This window comes from Amblyomma americanum, chromosome 11 (assembly GCF_052857255.1).
Source record: "Amblyomma americanum isolate KBUSLIRL-KWMA chromosome 11, ASM5285725v1, whole genome shotgun sequence".
NCBI lineage: Eukaryota > Metazoa > Arthropoda > Arachnida > Ixodida > Ixodidae > Amblyomma > Amblyomma americanum.
Window position 1 is genome coordinate 13,039,826 of NC_135507.1, and position 15,661 is coordinate 13,055,486.

General features: G+C 49.6%; 1 long non-coding RNA gene across 1 annotated transcript; it reads right to left on the bottom strand.

The window, feature by feature from the left end:
• Nucleotides 1–153: 153 nt before the first annotated feature.
• LOC144110020 (uncharacterized) lies at nucleotides 154–13,314 on the bottom strand. The gene is made up of 6 exons (XR_013309678.1): nucleotides 13,202–13,314; nucleotides 6,356–6,461; nucleotides 4,408–4,523; nucleotides 2,402–2,478; nucleotides 949–1,060; nucleotides 154–252 (listed from the first exon to the last, which is right to left on the bottom strand). It is a non-coding gene; the product is annotated as an uncharacterized LOC144110020 (long non-coding RNA).
• Nucleotides 13,315–15,661: the final 2,347 nt, after the last annotated feature.

Sequence of the window (15,661 nt, forward strand, 5' to 3'; positions counted from 1 at the left end):
GCAGAGGAGACCACATGTCCATCGTCAGAGTAAGAGGCCACCTGAAATTAACATACCTTGTATAAGCGGCTATGAGAGCCTGGCCAGACGTGTAGACCGCGGATCTGCCAAGGGCCTTGCATTTCAGTGCAACCCGTCCTGTGGAATAAGTCACAGGATACTAGTGCCAAAAGAATCACGAATCTCTGAGGTCGCGAAGAGCCAGCCAGGGTCGTGTCTGCGACGATGATCACTCGCTCTCTAGCCCTCTCTCTAAAAGAGCGAAAATCCACCATGAGCAAGCAGTAGAGTAACAGCAAAATGTAAATGCGGTCGGTAGCACAGTACACTCGTTCGCTGCATCTGGGCCCTCTGTCGTGGCGAGGCACATCACCACTGACCCTGTACGACTGTACGCCTGAAACGAGGATTCTAATTCTACCATCCATTAACAAATCCTAACCAGCAGTCTCACGCCTGCAGCGCCACCTGCATTGACGCACTTAAAACCCACGTCGAACCGCATACGAATACGTATGCGGTTCCACATACGTCCAACTACATAACGTCGACAATTGTCGAACCGCATACATACGCACAAAAGTGCGTTCAGAAGATTGTTCAGTTGTTTACAGCTGTTCTGGGCAATCACACTTTATTTAGATATTTTCTAATCAACTAATACGTGCGTCCGTAAACCGCTTCACCAGCATTTTAGGGATCGTGTTTATTAGCTTTTCATTTGCTCCCCGGCTAACGCGGCCCTGACGGCTGAAGCCCCGCTCGGTTTACACTACCACTAGCCGGAGCACGAGCGATGACTGCGACGAAAGTAAAAAAAAAACGGCCACTTTAATTGGTGGCAGCCTGACCCGACGTGACGTGCCGTTTACGAAATTCTCGCCGAAAGTGCTAGCTTGGACAAGCACAGTTCTGCTACACGCCGTGAAATAGAACACCCATACCTACCCCTGCAGGTTATTCGGGCAGGAGTCCACAGGTGACGGGAAGCGGCAGAGCGACCGGCTATTTCTGCATAGCAACTGGAAACGCAAGTCCCTTTTCCAGGAGGGAGACCCCACTGTAATAAGAGGATGCCTCGTTTAGCAGGTCGTAAAAAAATTAGATAGGATACTAATAACAGTACCAAAAAAGTCTACAAAACAAGAGTTCCGCTATCTGTAAGTGTAAGCTGGAGAGGATTTTAGTGTCGAAGTACCCCCGTATGCGACTGAAGACTCATGACATGATGCATTTCCTATGAACGGCGATCCTGCGAGTTCAAGACACCTGGCTACAACAGGTGATTCGGAGGACTACAGAAGGAATATACCGTATACACATTCAGGGAAAATACTGTACACGCGTTTCCAGGGAGCTGCCAAATGAGGAGACACCAGCTACAATCATTACCATTTTCCAGCACGTGCCGCTGTGCATCTTTGTGCTCTCTGTTAAATGTTTCGTTCATGAAGTTCGGCAAAATTTTCATTTGCGCTGCGTCTTGAGTGATTCGTTTCACCAGTCTGCCGCAGGTGACAGTTTCCGACCGGAAGAAAGACGCTTAACCGCGTACAATACAGCCATTAAGCTTCGAGTTGTCGCATACGCCGAAATACACGGAAAGCGGGCAGCAAGACGCAGCTTCGGCGTCGCCGAAAAGTGCAGCGAAGAGGAAGACCTTTGTGAGGCTGATGACGATGACAGCCAAAGCAGCGGTGACAGCGATAACGAACCTTTAAGTGATCCCGAACTAACCGCTAGATATAGCGTCAGCGTCTAATGAATAATAAAATGCTTAGTTAAAAATGCCGCTTTCGGGTAAGGGCTGCGCCCCACCAAAATTTTGAAAACAAAAGTGCGGACATTACCCAAATATATAAGGCCATCTACCGCTGGATTTGGTGGCGCAAAAGGGAATAATGGCACGCGCATCAATTCTAAGAGAGCTGGCTTCGGTCTAGCTCGTGGTTTTTGTTTATAATGAATCTCATTGTCTTCTAGCTCCACGGAGATCGAAAAACAGAAGAACAGAAAGTAACAGCCCTATACAGCCCACCCACATCCGCTTAAAAGCACAAAATCCCGCACGCAGAAACCACAAGGCCGTCCTCGGGGGTTCCAACGTGTCTGCTCACATTTCCCCAGCGACTCCGACGCTGTTGTGTACATTCTCTTTACCATGGAAGGTGAATGCGGAAAGTTTCGCTTTTGCTATACACACAACGGTCAGGCTAAGAAACTTCCCTATACACCCACATATAAAGTTTCCCGAAACCTAAACAACTCCCTACGTGTTCTCCTGCACAACCTACACAACTCAACAAACAGTTCCCCATAACTTACGCAGCGTATGCTTACAATGAATCAGTACCTAGTAACGACTCTTCCGTAAAGAATCCTTCAGTGTAAGACTGCTCACCTTGACACGGAGGCTTGCTTCACCAGTTCACGCCCGCCATATATTATCCGCGCCCTCTTCGGATGCATCTAGGCCGGCTGAAACGCGCGGGAGAAAAGGCGTCAATGTATGTTCGGGATGCCAGCGTACAAACTTCGCGACACCAGCGCGGCTAAATAAGCCATCACAAAGACTTCGATGCTCCCGCGGCACAGATCGCTGCCCTTCTGCGCCCACATTTCGTTAATAAGTGATGCCGGACAAAAAAATTGCAAAAACAATATTTTCGTTACGCGGGGTACAAAACCATTTAGGAAAGTGCAATTCAAACTTCCTCATAATCTGCGCAGATTTTTTTCTGGAAACGGGTGGGGCGCGAGGTGCCACCCGGAGTGGAAAATTAGAAAATTGTTTTTTGGGGAAAGTAAATGGAGCAGTATTCGTCTCACATCTCGGGGACACCTGAACCGCGCCGTAAAGGAAAGGATAAAGGAGGGACTTAGAAAGGGGAAAAAAGGTGTAGTGGAGGGCTCCGGAATCATTTCGACAACCTGGGGATCTTCAACGTGCACTGACATCGCACAGCTAAGGGGCGTCTTAGCGTTTGGACTCCATCGAAAGGCTGCCCCCTTGGTCGGGATCGAACCAGGCTACCGCCGGGACTGACCTACACATCTTTCCTACGCTCTGCAGAAGACTAAACAGGAATGGTCGTAATCCGCGTTTGCCTTTTCAGGCCTGTTCACGAGTTTTGACAAGACTGATGGAAAGACGCCTCAAGAACAAGAGCCAGAATGACGTAATTTTTGTTTACTTTCCCCACTCGCAATTGGTGGGTGAAACGAAACGAACTCAGTGATCGGCGGCCACGAATAGCGTGACCATTGAAGACGAATTTAAAGCCTTTGTTGTTCATAAGTGTTGCCACACACTCAATACACATACACAGCAATAAGACATCGGTCTTATTTCCGCCTACGCCTCCGTTTTCATCTCAGTTCATTCCCGCGACCTTACGAGCACGAATGAATTCGCCCCACTATCCAAAAATATAAAAACAAGCAACCAGGCCTGCAAGCACTTGGCACATCTAAACACGAATGCCCCAATACGGGAGCAAAAAGGGAGTACATATGTGCTCAAATCATCGAAGTTCATTTTTCCCAACTGCCGTTTTTGAGTGAAACTGCATATTAGGAATTTTTTTCATACAGCAATGCTAAAATTATATTTTTGAGTGCTTTCTGGGCCGATGTTTTGTGGGGAACGAGAAGTACTTATGCTCAAGTGTTCGGTTTTTATGGCAAAAAAAAAAGCCGTAGTGCTTAAAAAAAGTAAAAGTTGCTTTTCCGTTGTGTGATACTTTCAAAAAGTGGCCATAAAAGAACATTCTCTTCCTCTAACCTTGTAAGACAGACTGTATTTTGGACTGTGTGTTCTAAGCTGACAGACAAGTCATTGCGATTCTAACAACCTTTCTACGTGGTCAATATACAGTGCTAAAATATTGGCACCAACCTAAAGACGTAGAGATCGAGCATCCGTGAATGTCTAGACGGTCGATTTTCGATGGAAGCGAAATTCTAGAGGCCCGTGTACTGTGTGACGTCAGTGCACGCTAAAGAACCCCGGCCTGGTGGTCGAAATTCCCGGAGCCCTTCACTACGGCATCCCTCATAGAGTCGTACTAGCGTTAAACTCCCAAAACCATAAATATATTCCGGTCTCGAGATGACTTAAGGAACAGTCTACAACCGGATAGCATACCCCACACCAGATTCACGCATAACAAGGACGTTATCGAGTCCACCATCCAGTATGTGCTATGGCCATCTCTCGTGCAAACAGTCTTAACTGCGGCCTCTCTGGATGTAAATGTGTCAAAAATGGCTCCCAGAGGAATTTTCAGTTCAGCTATGACTCCTAAACTAAGCAGACTTATTGCTGACCTAGGGAGAGGATAACAAAACCTCCGTAAATCCGCGTCTGTTCTCAATAAGAACGCCGGGGCTTGCCGGGTAACTCACGGTCTCGCGGGAGGCTCGTGCTCGTGGGCAGGCGTGTCTCCAGCGCCACCTGCTCTCGTGTTTGGGCTTCACCTGTTGCGGTGTCCGCGCTGAAGCCGGAACGCAACTCTCTTCGCCTGCGATTTTTTTATATATTTCGCACGCTGTCAATCGCCGAAGCAATGCGGAAAGCAGCGAGTTCCAAAATGTAACAGACGAAAATAAAGCAGCAAATTTTTTCCATCATGAATGCTAAAATGGCAATCATGAGCAGAAATCTTTCAAGTAACAAAAAATACAAAGATTATCAACCGACGCGCAAGTAAAAGAGAAAAATTACCCCAGTTCTCCTAAGGACAAAACAGTTATAAAAGGGCGGGATCGGTTATTGCGACGATGGAACCATATCCCTGGGAAGGTAATTCCCAGTGTTTCATGAGTGTGCAGAGTGACTATCAAGTTTTCCCGACAGGAATGACCTCGAACAGTGCCGGTGATCAATTCATGAACAACAGTAAGATGGCGCTAATATGAGGGACCTCTGCAAAAGCTCACGTTTACAACTTTGCGGAACAAACCAGAGTGTTCAAGAAATGCTAGGGAACCAGCCAGAAACAGGACACTATGGCATATAATGTGCACCAGTGATATTTAGCTTGTTGGTTCAAACCTCTCGCCGTACACTGTGATTTGATGCATAGTTTACCCGCTGGAAAGTGTTCACCGTTGCCTGAACCTGCGCCTTACGCCGAGCTTTTCTGGCCTCCCTCTAAGGCACACTTTTCATCCGCTTCACTATGCGGCAATTCCGAGTCCGCCTAGCACTCCCATCTCATATGTCCTCGGCGTCCTTCAGAGTGGCATTAATGGGAAGAAGGGGAAGTTCGAAACATTTTGCAAGTCTCTTAAAGGTGCGCGTGTGTGTTGAGCTTCCCCGTTTAAGGTGATGACCACTATGCCATTTTAAGCCATACAATTTACGGTGTCGCCTATATATTCCTAAATGCCAGAAACTCTCGGTATCTGGGCCAGTGGAGATGGTTCAATACCACTGCTAAGCGTAGCAGCCTTTGTTAAGGCGGAAAATCAGATGCCCTATGGCCATACCAGACGCTTACGGTGGCGCTCCCGACCGAACAGTACAAGCCACGACCATAGCGCCTTCGCGGACCCGCAATGCCTAAATCAACAGTCCTGCCTGAGCAGCTGTATTTCCTAATCACTGTAGAACCCCAGACGTGTACAGTTCCGAGGTTGACCCGGTGCGTATTCTGCCCTCCACCCTACTTTAAAGGGTCGTGAGCACCAGCGCAAATATCCGACGCGCATTGCCAAGAACGCCTGCGAGCATGACACGATTAACATTGCTGCGCCCTTCTAGGGAAGAACGAACTGCACTGATGGGCTTCTCTGGCGCTCACCCTGCCGCACTGTCACCATCTCTGCCACCCGCAACAACCCCCCTGGAAGGGGGGAGGGTGCTGCTGTGATAGCCACGTTGGCTCCCCGTCTCCCTTTGAACCACACGATCACGATCAAATAATGTCAATTACTCAACCGCACCCATTATTCGACCCATGCGCTTTGCTGGTCCCAGATTACCCGGAGTTTCATCGGAGTTTCATCATGTATTGGCTTTTGCTCTGTTCGCTATCTGCTTCTTTTGCAATGTACTTGTCATTTTTATCAATATGTTTGTACCCCACTCCTGCATAAGGCCTGTAACACAGGCCGGCAGTATTTGCTAAATAAAAATATTGTGGAGAGACTGCGACGGGGCCGTCTTTTACCCCACAGAAGCCCTCGCACGCAGCTGACGATTGGCAATGAACAAACAAAAAAGTTCGTGGCAGCATGGCACGATGGGAGACATGGGTGAGGTGTACATCTACCATGGCATCTCCTAGCTCTGGCCTGGAAGCAGGGAGACCAGGCTCGGGTCTTGCCCGAATAGGACAATAAATCTTACCTCGCTGGACTAGTCACTGCAGGCAGCGCTGACGACAGCTCGGAAAGACACCGTCGCTGGCGCCACCTGCTTTCAAGAGGCGGCCGGGTAGTAGGGCCTTGCGTTTCTGCGTGTGCACAGTAATGTCAGGTAAGCGCCGTTCACGTGAAATTACGATTGGCGTCTCGCATAGCAGTTAAGCGCCACAGTTGCTCGCCATACATGAGATGTAATAATTTAGGGATCAAACCTGGAATCTGCACAAGCCCGGGGCAGTTACTATGCGGGGCAAAATTGACCAGGCTGCTGGCCGACCGCAGGGCGAGGCCAAATTGATCAAAGACCCTTAATAGCCTTTGCAACCGTACGGCTGCGCTTGCTCACCTTGGGGATTCCCCTAAACTGATTGGACCGGATTGATAAATATAGACCTATTTCACAAGCAGTTGCGCTACACCACCGCCGCCACGATGCACCCTGGGAATTGTGGTACTCCGGCCGGCGAGCGCCTAGTGTAAAAAACGGAACATCAAACTTTTCGCGCCTCAATAACCAACGCAGCTGAAATGCATGCGGTAACGCACTACATGAACTTCCTGTCGCAAAAGAAAACGCTGACCTATTCTATTGCCGTATTGTGTGACTCATGCAGAGTAAAACAGAAGTAAAGCATACACGTGCTCACGCTCATTTAATGTTGCCAAAAGTACGACTTACCATAATCATGCATAATTATACCCGCTGTTCTGCTTCAGCGTGGGCTCTTTCTACACGACATGGCAGAATTCAGTCAGACATGACGCTAAAACTCTGCTTATTCGGTATAATATGGCTACTTCTATAATAAAAAGAAAAATCCAGGCGCCTGTCTTTTCTGTATCCTAATAAAGGAGCACAAATGAAAAAAAGAACTTTAGCAACGTAGCCGCCTGGATTGACACTTGGGGATTACCGGGAAATAAAGTGCCCAGAAACACGAACACAGCCTGAACACGTGAAAACGCTTGTATCGGCATGCGCAGGAATGTTTTGATCGCCATCTGCACCACTTAAAGCCCACTGGTTCGAGTGAAAAGTGCAGCGATCCATCTGCGGTCACCACCTCCCCGCGTCGCAGCCGCTGCTTCCCCGCTCACAGCTGCACCTGCCTGTAGTTCCTTCAGCAGAATGCGTTAAATAGCGCAAAGGTAAGCTACTGCAAGCGAATCTAACGCCATTCAAAGCGCGAAGGAAAGCGCGCTGCTGCGCGGCTGTGGCGCGGCGAAGGACCACAGCTAAGATGGCGGCTTGGTCGCTTCCGGAAAAAACGCACGCTTGCGCAGTGCGCTTTGTGAAGTCTATTCCACGCTCTGCATTTTCTAGCCGCTCTGATTCGCTCAGTAGGTACTCTTTAAAACACCAATTATATAGGAATAAAAATGCAGTAAGGTGCCTTCTAGCGCACTCCGGTGTCTTTCAGCCAGTCGCGTGGTGGCATGCTGCTCTGCCATCGGCGGAGTAACCCGTAGTAATACACGGAGCGATCTGTGAAAGCACAGTCCACGCGTATTTTTCCCTCTGCGGGCCTGATTTGCGGCCATGTTGTCTGAGACTGAAACTTTGTTCACGGAGACCTAACTCCTCCTACTTTCGGAGGTGAGCTCAATAAAAGGCGGGAGACGGGACGTTTAATCTGATTTAACAAGGAAATCGGCCTCATAGGGGAATAATCGTAAGAGGTTTCTAAGAATGCGCGGAGCGTGTAGATCTAGGTCCCGTGGTAGAGAGTAGTAGTAGTAGTAGTAATAAGTGTTTAATAAAAAGGAATTGCTAACCCCGGCATCTGCCATCACTGTGGCGGCGGAAATAAAGGATAGCAGGCAGTTTCCGCAAGTGAAATCAAAGAGGTGAGGGAACAGCAAGAAAGGCCACAGGGAGTGGTCATATATACACTATTTACAAGAGAGAAAAGCTCAAAATCCACTTTAGTGCACTTTAAGGGATAAACCTTGGGAGATTGCTAGCAATCATGCCATATCGGCTCGGATCATCAAAAGAGGACAAAATTGTACAAAAAAATAGGCGTTCACGCCAAGTCCCTTTCTTTCGTCCATCTAGTGGTACGGTACCCAAATCGACCAAGCAGGCTGACCGAGTCAAGGGCCTGGGAGCTCCGTTTAAGCATCCACCGGGGTGTGCGGCCTGGCGTAAAACTATTCGTCGCATGTACTATGCGGCGAGATGTGTTGTGTTCAGCTTTCTGGCAAGTAAGCGACTTAGGCTATCATGCGGATAACCCGTGGATAGAAACGTCTGTTCAACATGCTAAAAGAATAAATGTTTTCAGAACAAGAAACAAAAATGCGAGGGCCGAATGGGAGCCTCTGATGAAGATGAAGCCCACTTGTGAAAACGTTGGTTAGCATACTGAAGCTCCCATCCCGACCTTTGTTCCTTTTGTTTTGTGCTGTCAGATATTGCATCTTCATGCCTTCGATCTAACGTTTGTTTCAACTCCCATTTTCAGTCAGCTGGGTAGAAGGGAATGGCTTCGTCATAAAATACAACGAAAGACTGTATTCTTTTATGTATGCAAAAAAATTGCTTCGCTTTGAGATTTTATTTCCACAGTCGCGATGATCAAATCGGAGGTATCAGTCGAGCCCACCATACCAGTTAACGCGCCCTTTTTTGCAGCGGACAGCCCCTGAGACTCAATGGGTGTGAAGGGGGTTGGGGGTTAAGTGCTTAAGCTGTAATCACTGCATTTTCTACATTTTATTCGTATCAAAAGCAATGGTACAAGGGCGTCATGCTTACTCAAGATTTGATTCAGGCCGACCTCCCCACTTCCCCTCTACTGTATGACCCGCCGCGGTGGCTCAGTGCTTAGGGCGCTCGGCTACTGAGCCGGAGTACTCGGGACCGCGGCGGCCGCGTTTCGATGGAGGCGAAACGCAAAAGGCTCCTATGCGCTGTGCAATGTCACGTTAAAGATCCCCAGGTGGTCGAAACTATTCCGCAGGCCTCCACTTCAGCACCTCTTTCTTCTTTCAATCCCTCCTTTATTCCTCCCCTTACGGAGCGGTTTGGGTGCTCACCGAGATAAGCGAGACAGTTACTGCGTCATATCCTTCCCTGAAAAACTAATTTTCAATTTACGCCACGCGCCTATGAAAATCCAGCCGCCGTTCTTTCCTCGCAGCTGCGCTGCGTGCACACTGTGAAAAGTACTTTCTATCTAATCAACATGGCTCCTATAGCACACACTGCGCAAGGATAATGTGGATAGCGTTATGACAGCCTTCTGTAGCGACAGGCAACGATGGTGACAGCTCACCACCGTGAAATAACACGGCAACAAACATACGCAAAACTATGTAATATCACAGCTGGATATAAGAAACACTGACCAGGTGTGACATGCATCTCACCCTATTCTCTCTGAATAGTACAATAAAAAATTAGCTGTGGTTAAACTACTGCTAAACCTGGTTAGAGAGCGAAAGCTGTGGTGTATCGGGCAACTAGATGTGGCTTGGCGCCTGTAACGTTCAGCGCGTTCCGCACACAGGATAGGCAGTGCGCCAACCCTGCCACCTTGGAAGGTGGAAGTTCAATTAATGCCCTGGAAGTTCAATTAATGCCCTGGAAGGTGGCAGTTCAATTAAAGGTAGGTCGTGAGCTTTTGGTCACCCAATGAATGCTGCGGCCTAATAGTGCAGTGCCACGTGTCTGGCACGACGTTGTCAGCGCTAAAGCATGCAGCCCACATCTCTCTCATCACCGTCACGTACCTCAAAGCGCGATTGAGGCGTCCACTGTCCCAGGGATCCAGTTATGTGCCTTCCTTTCCTCACAATCAGTCTAGAACGTTGTCAACGCCCACGGCAATGAACACAATGAACGCCGACTGTCTAGCTTCAGCTCCGCGTTTCTGCTACAAATTTGCGGCTGCCAACGCATGCAGCGCACATGTGTCAGTACCGACACGTAGGTTAAAACGCGGGAGAGGTGTCCACTGTCCCAGGGGGCCAGTTATGCACCTTTCCTTTGCTTTCGAAGAAAATTGAAGATTGGTTAAATTGGTTTTCAGGAAAGGAAATGTCGCAGTAACTGTCTCACATATATCGGTGGACACCCGAACCGCGCCCGGCGGCGGCGACGGTGCGCGGCGGAACACCTGCGGCTCGGCTGAAGGTCAAACTCCGGAGTACGCGAAACACAGCGCAGCTAGGCAAGTGAAACTTGCGCTTCAAAAGTGTAAATTGCTTGTCGCTTACGGCGTTCCGGAGCGACACTTGGGCACCGACGGACGCCGTAATGGCGGGCTCAATTACGGCACTCCGCATAGCGGAAGTGTCGCTTCACGAAGTAAATCCTGAGAGCTTACAGCGCTCAAGCACATGGGACAAGACAAAAAGAACGCTGCTCCTGCTTATGTGCCTGTGACGTTTGCCGTTCACTGGAGGGCGCCACAACGGGAATTGTTCTCGGCATGAAGTATCACAGTGCCTTTTGCCTAGTACGCCCAACATCCTACAGCGCTGTTCCGTTTAGCAGTACGAATCTGGGAGAAGTACGAATCACGCAGTTCTCCATTCTTCTAACCGAATTTTGAGCAGACCGTAACGCCGTCACTAGCCGCGTATGTCAATCGAAGCACGCCTCTGCGGGCGGGCTTTTTGCTCCTCGACGGCCTGCCGCCGCTGCATGAGAAGAAAAAGCCAACAAATGTGTAGCTTACTAGCGACAGACGCCATTAAAGGGTTCGTGTCACAGCGAGTGCAACGAAGCCTGGGGAAAGCTTTTCAGAAGACGTTCATGGTGAAATAAATTGCATTTGAATATGAAAATCTGCAATTCATCCCGAAGCGCCCCTTCCTCCACCCACCCGGTCCTGAAGCCTGGACGAGACAAAAAAAGTTGCTATAAGTTAACCCTAACGAAGGTCGCGAAACAGTGACACCAAGTGTACACATTTGTCCGTTTTTAATCCCTCCTGCTTTCATCCCTTCCCTAACCATTTATGGCACGGACCAAGTTCCCCCCTCTCCACCTCCTACTGTAAGGCTGCTTCCACGCTTTTCCTTACAATTATAACCCACAGACAGCCGCGCAGCGGGCATTCGAGAGGTGTATCCCATCCCACCCAATGACAACAGAGGCTGCACGAGGCACGGCATGCACTTACGAGGTTTTAAAGCCTGTGCCCCGCCGCGGTGGCTCAGTGGATAGGGCGCTCGACTACTGATCCGGAGTTCCCGGGTTCGAACCCGACCGCGGCGGCTGCGTTTTTATGGAGGAAAAACGCTAAGGCGCCCGTGTGCTGTGCGATGTCAGTGCACGTTAAAGATCCCCAGGTGGTCGAAATTATTCCGGAGCCCTCCACTACGGTACCTATTCTTCCTTTCTTCTTTCACTCCCTCCTTTATCCCTTCCCTTACGGCGCGGTTCAGGTGTCCAACGATATATGAGACAGATACTGCGCCATTTCCTTTCCCCAAAAAACCAATTATTATTAAAGCCTGTGAGCCCACGTTGGACACGCCGCTGGTGCCGCTGGACACACTGGCTTTACGAGGACGCAAACCTGCGGCTCCTGCTGCTAACTGCTCATGACTGAACGAAGGTAAGCGCACGAGGTATAAGAATGCGGCCAGAAAGGCTAGTGATTATATGGAATTCAACATCGCAAAGCGACTTCGGCTATGAGGGACGCCGTAGGGGGAGGGGGGGTCCTGGAGAATATCGGCTAGTGGTTCATTTTGACGTGACTGATATCGCACAGTACACGTGCCTCTAGCATTACGCCTCCACTGACGGCTGGAAATGCCGCTCCCCCAAACAATCCAGAGTGCGCATCCCTCTGGGAGATGAAAAAACTCGTGCTCTGTACCCGAACGCCATAATCAGAGCCACAGAGGCGGGCGAAATATAAAACAATAATTTCTGTCTTACGTTCTCTGGCCTGTTCATCGCCGTGCGCCGGAGATTAGTAAATAACACAACGTGACCCAATTTGGCTACTTATTACTACGAAAGCATTTCTAGGTTTTGCCGGCGGAAAGGTGTCTGCAAAATGTGGAAGCAAAATGTAGAAGCTGTACAGATCTGAGAGCAAGTGCGCCCTTTCCTTGAATTGAACCGGCTGTTGGAGAAAGGAAATGGCGCAGTATCCCTCTCACATATCGGCGGACACCTGAACCGCGTCGTAAGGGAAGGGATAATGGAGGGACTGAGAGAAGAAAAATGAGGTGCCGTAGTGGAGGGCTTCGGAATATTTCGACCACCTGGGGATCTTTAACGTGCACTGACATCGCACAGCACATGGGCGCCTTTGCGTTTCGCCTCCCTTTCCTTTCGTCAAAATCGTTTTTTATTGGTTTTGGGGGGAAAGGAAATGGCGCAGTATCTGTCTCATATATCGTTGGACACCTGAACCGCGCCGATCGTAAGAGAAGGGATAAAGGAGGGAGTGAAAGAAGAAAGGAAGAAAGAGGTGCAGTAGTGGAGGGCTCCGGAATAATTCCGACCACCTGGGGATCTTGAACGTGCACTGACATCGCACAGCACACGGGCGCCTTAGCGTTTTTCCTCCATAAAAACGCAGCAGCCGCGGTCGGGTTCGAACCCGGGAACTCCGGATCAGTAGTCGAGCGCCCTAACCACTGAGCCACCGCGGCGGGTAAAATCGTTTCGTCAAAACATGCTTTCGCGGGGCTGAGGTGTCCACCCATATGTCGAGAACTGAGAGCTACTGCGCACTTCCTTTCGTCGAAAACGTTTCCTTTCCTCAAAACACATGCTTTCGCATTCCTCTATGCAAGCAGACTTAAAAGTGCCCTCAAAATATTTTTCACCTGAATAGCAAACAACCCCACTCACTAGGTCAGGGGGCTACCATGCCGCCATCCTGGATGGAATGGCGCCACCTGCCTCCGTGCTACGGCTTCGCGTCTTGACTCCGGAGTGGCCGCGAAGGAAACGCGTCTCTTCTTGAGGGAGGGGGCGCCACCTGCAACAGGAAGACACGTCGCACAATCCCGCCCAAAACTGCGCTACCAAGCTGCGATTCTTTCACTTTCTATGGTACCGACAATCCCTTTCTTTTCCCGGTTCCCCCATCCCTTCCCCCAACATCGCAAGCGATATACGGGGAAGACAGGGAAGGTACACCTGACAACAAGGGAATGAAAAGGGAAAAGACGAAGCATGAAAGTTTAGGCTGACGTCATCCAGGCGGATAAAGAATGTGCAGTCACAACGAAAAAAGACTAGCACTGCGACCGGCAGATGGCAACGCTCGGCGCCGCGGTTACGAACGTGCCGATAACAGATGCGCCAGGCGTGTTCGCGAAGCACTTCGCTGCGCCAGCCGCAGGGTGCGACTTTCGTTGCTCCGGTGACGTCATTGAGCTAATCTTTTTTCGTTGCAACTGTACAAGCAAACAACGAACTGAAATGCGCTCTACAACCAGACGCTGAGGCGCAGCAAATTGGGCTTAACCGGATTAGAACTGGTCCTGCACCTCCAGCGATGCAATGAAGAACCCAGCAGAGGCGGCCACCTCGAACACATCAGGAAATCGCACCTTGGTGGATTGGACGCACGTTTACCACGTTTTTTTTCCCTACCGTCGTCAATCATATCCACCACCTTGACCTCAACATGAACGGCGCAACAGACACAGGGAGGCAATATGCTTCCTCGGACGGGGACGCGTTATTGCGATACATGTGCTGGGCAATACCGCATCAACATGCAGCCCACCAACATGACCACGGACGGCCCACTTTCGAAAGCGCGCACACTTCAGTCACTTCAGTGCCATCGCCAGTTCCTGAAAGCGCACCAGTAGCATGCGGATAAGGTAAATATGTTGTGGGGGAAAGGAAATGGCGTAGTATCTGTCTCGCATATCGGCGGACACCCGAACCGCGCCGTAAGCGAAGGGGAAAAAGGAGGGACTGAGAGAAGAAAGGAAGAAAGAGGTGTCGTAGTGGAGGGCTCCGGAATAATTTCGACCACTTGGGGATCTTTAGCGTGCACTGACATCCCACAGCACACGGGCGCCTTTGCGTTTAGCCTTCGTCGAAACGCTGCCGCCGCGGTCGCGTTCGAACCCCGATACTCCGGATCATTAGCCGAGCACTCTAACCACTGAACTACCACGGCGGTAAAACGTGGATAGCGTTCTTACAAATTTTGACAGAGGCATCAATAATGATTACAGCTGTGGCAATACTGCCGATCAGCGCTAGCTAGAATTCCCACTGTTCCTTTTCAATTATTGCATTTACTTTGATTTCTGCCACGAATCGGTGACTATCGTGATTTCAGTTCAGCAGGGCTGCAACAAGCACTCTCTGGCGTGAGAAATGTGTTAGCACAGACGTCGTGCGGCGCGTTTGTGGTCATCGTAGACACTTCATTGGCGCTCTGATCGACACTCCGCACATTTGTCTCTTGCCTCCCCGCATCCGTGCAGCGTTCCGAGGCGACACTCCGTATTGGCAATATCCATGGTGCTACCGTAATGCGACTGATAATCCACGTCGCGGCTGGCGGCTGTGAAAACACGGCCGGGCTAGCGAGAAGCGGCGCGCAGTGTTTCCTCAGTCCGGCCACGACCACAACTACTGCGACTTCTACTTCACCGGCACAGTAATCTTCGCCTGAACAGCTCGCGTTAGAATGAGAGCCCGCAGCTGGGAAAGAGACCAGATGTAGCACGCGGTTTATCAATGTTGCAGGGAATCGGGCTTTACAAGATGAAAGTCGAAAAAAACGAAGAATTCCTGTTCTGCGCTTATGAGTTGGCGCAATAGCTTACGCCGTTTGGTGTGCTATGTGAAGCTGATGTGACTCTTTAGGTTCTTTGACTCATCTGCTTTCCCTTTTCCATTTTTACGCATTTTCATTTTTTTTCAATCGTTTCAATTGATTACTTGATCAATTACAGACTCAACATTTTCTTCTTAATTAGCATCATCAGGCATTAGCCTTCCATTCGGAGCATTTTCACACCTTTGAAATCTCCTTTTTCCAATTTATGCATTTCTTTAGTTAATCAGTTACAACGATTTAATTAACTCGTCATCGCTCATCACATACCAATCAATCATTAATCACTAGGAAACCACAAATTACCATAACACGTTTTTTTTTTACGCAGCCCCCGACTATTTCCGACACGCGGGGCCAACTACACAGACGGCTTTTCGACCGAATGAGCTCAACATGCTATTGCGTAAAATACACTAAGGAACGATAGCGGAGACAAAGCGCAAAATTCGTAACGACACTGAAAGAAGCAGGATCAAGCCACCGGCCTCAGGCTGCGG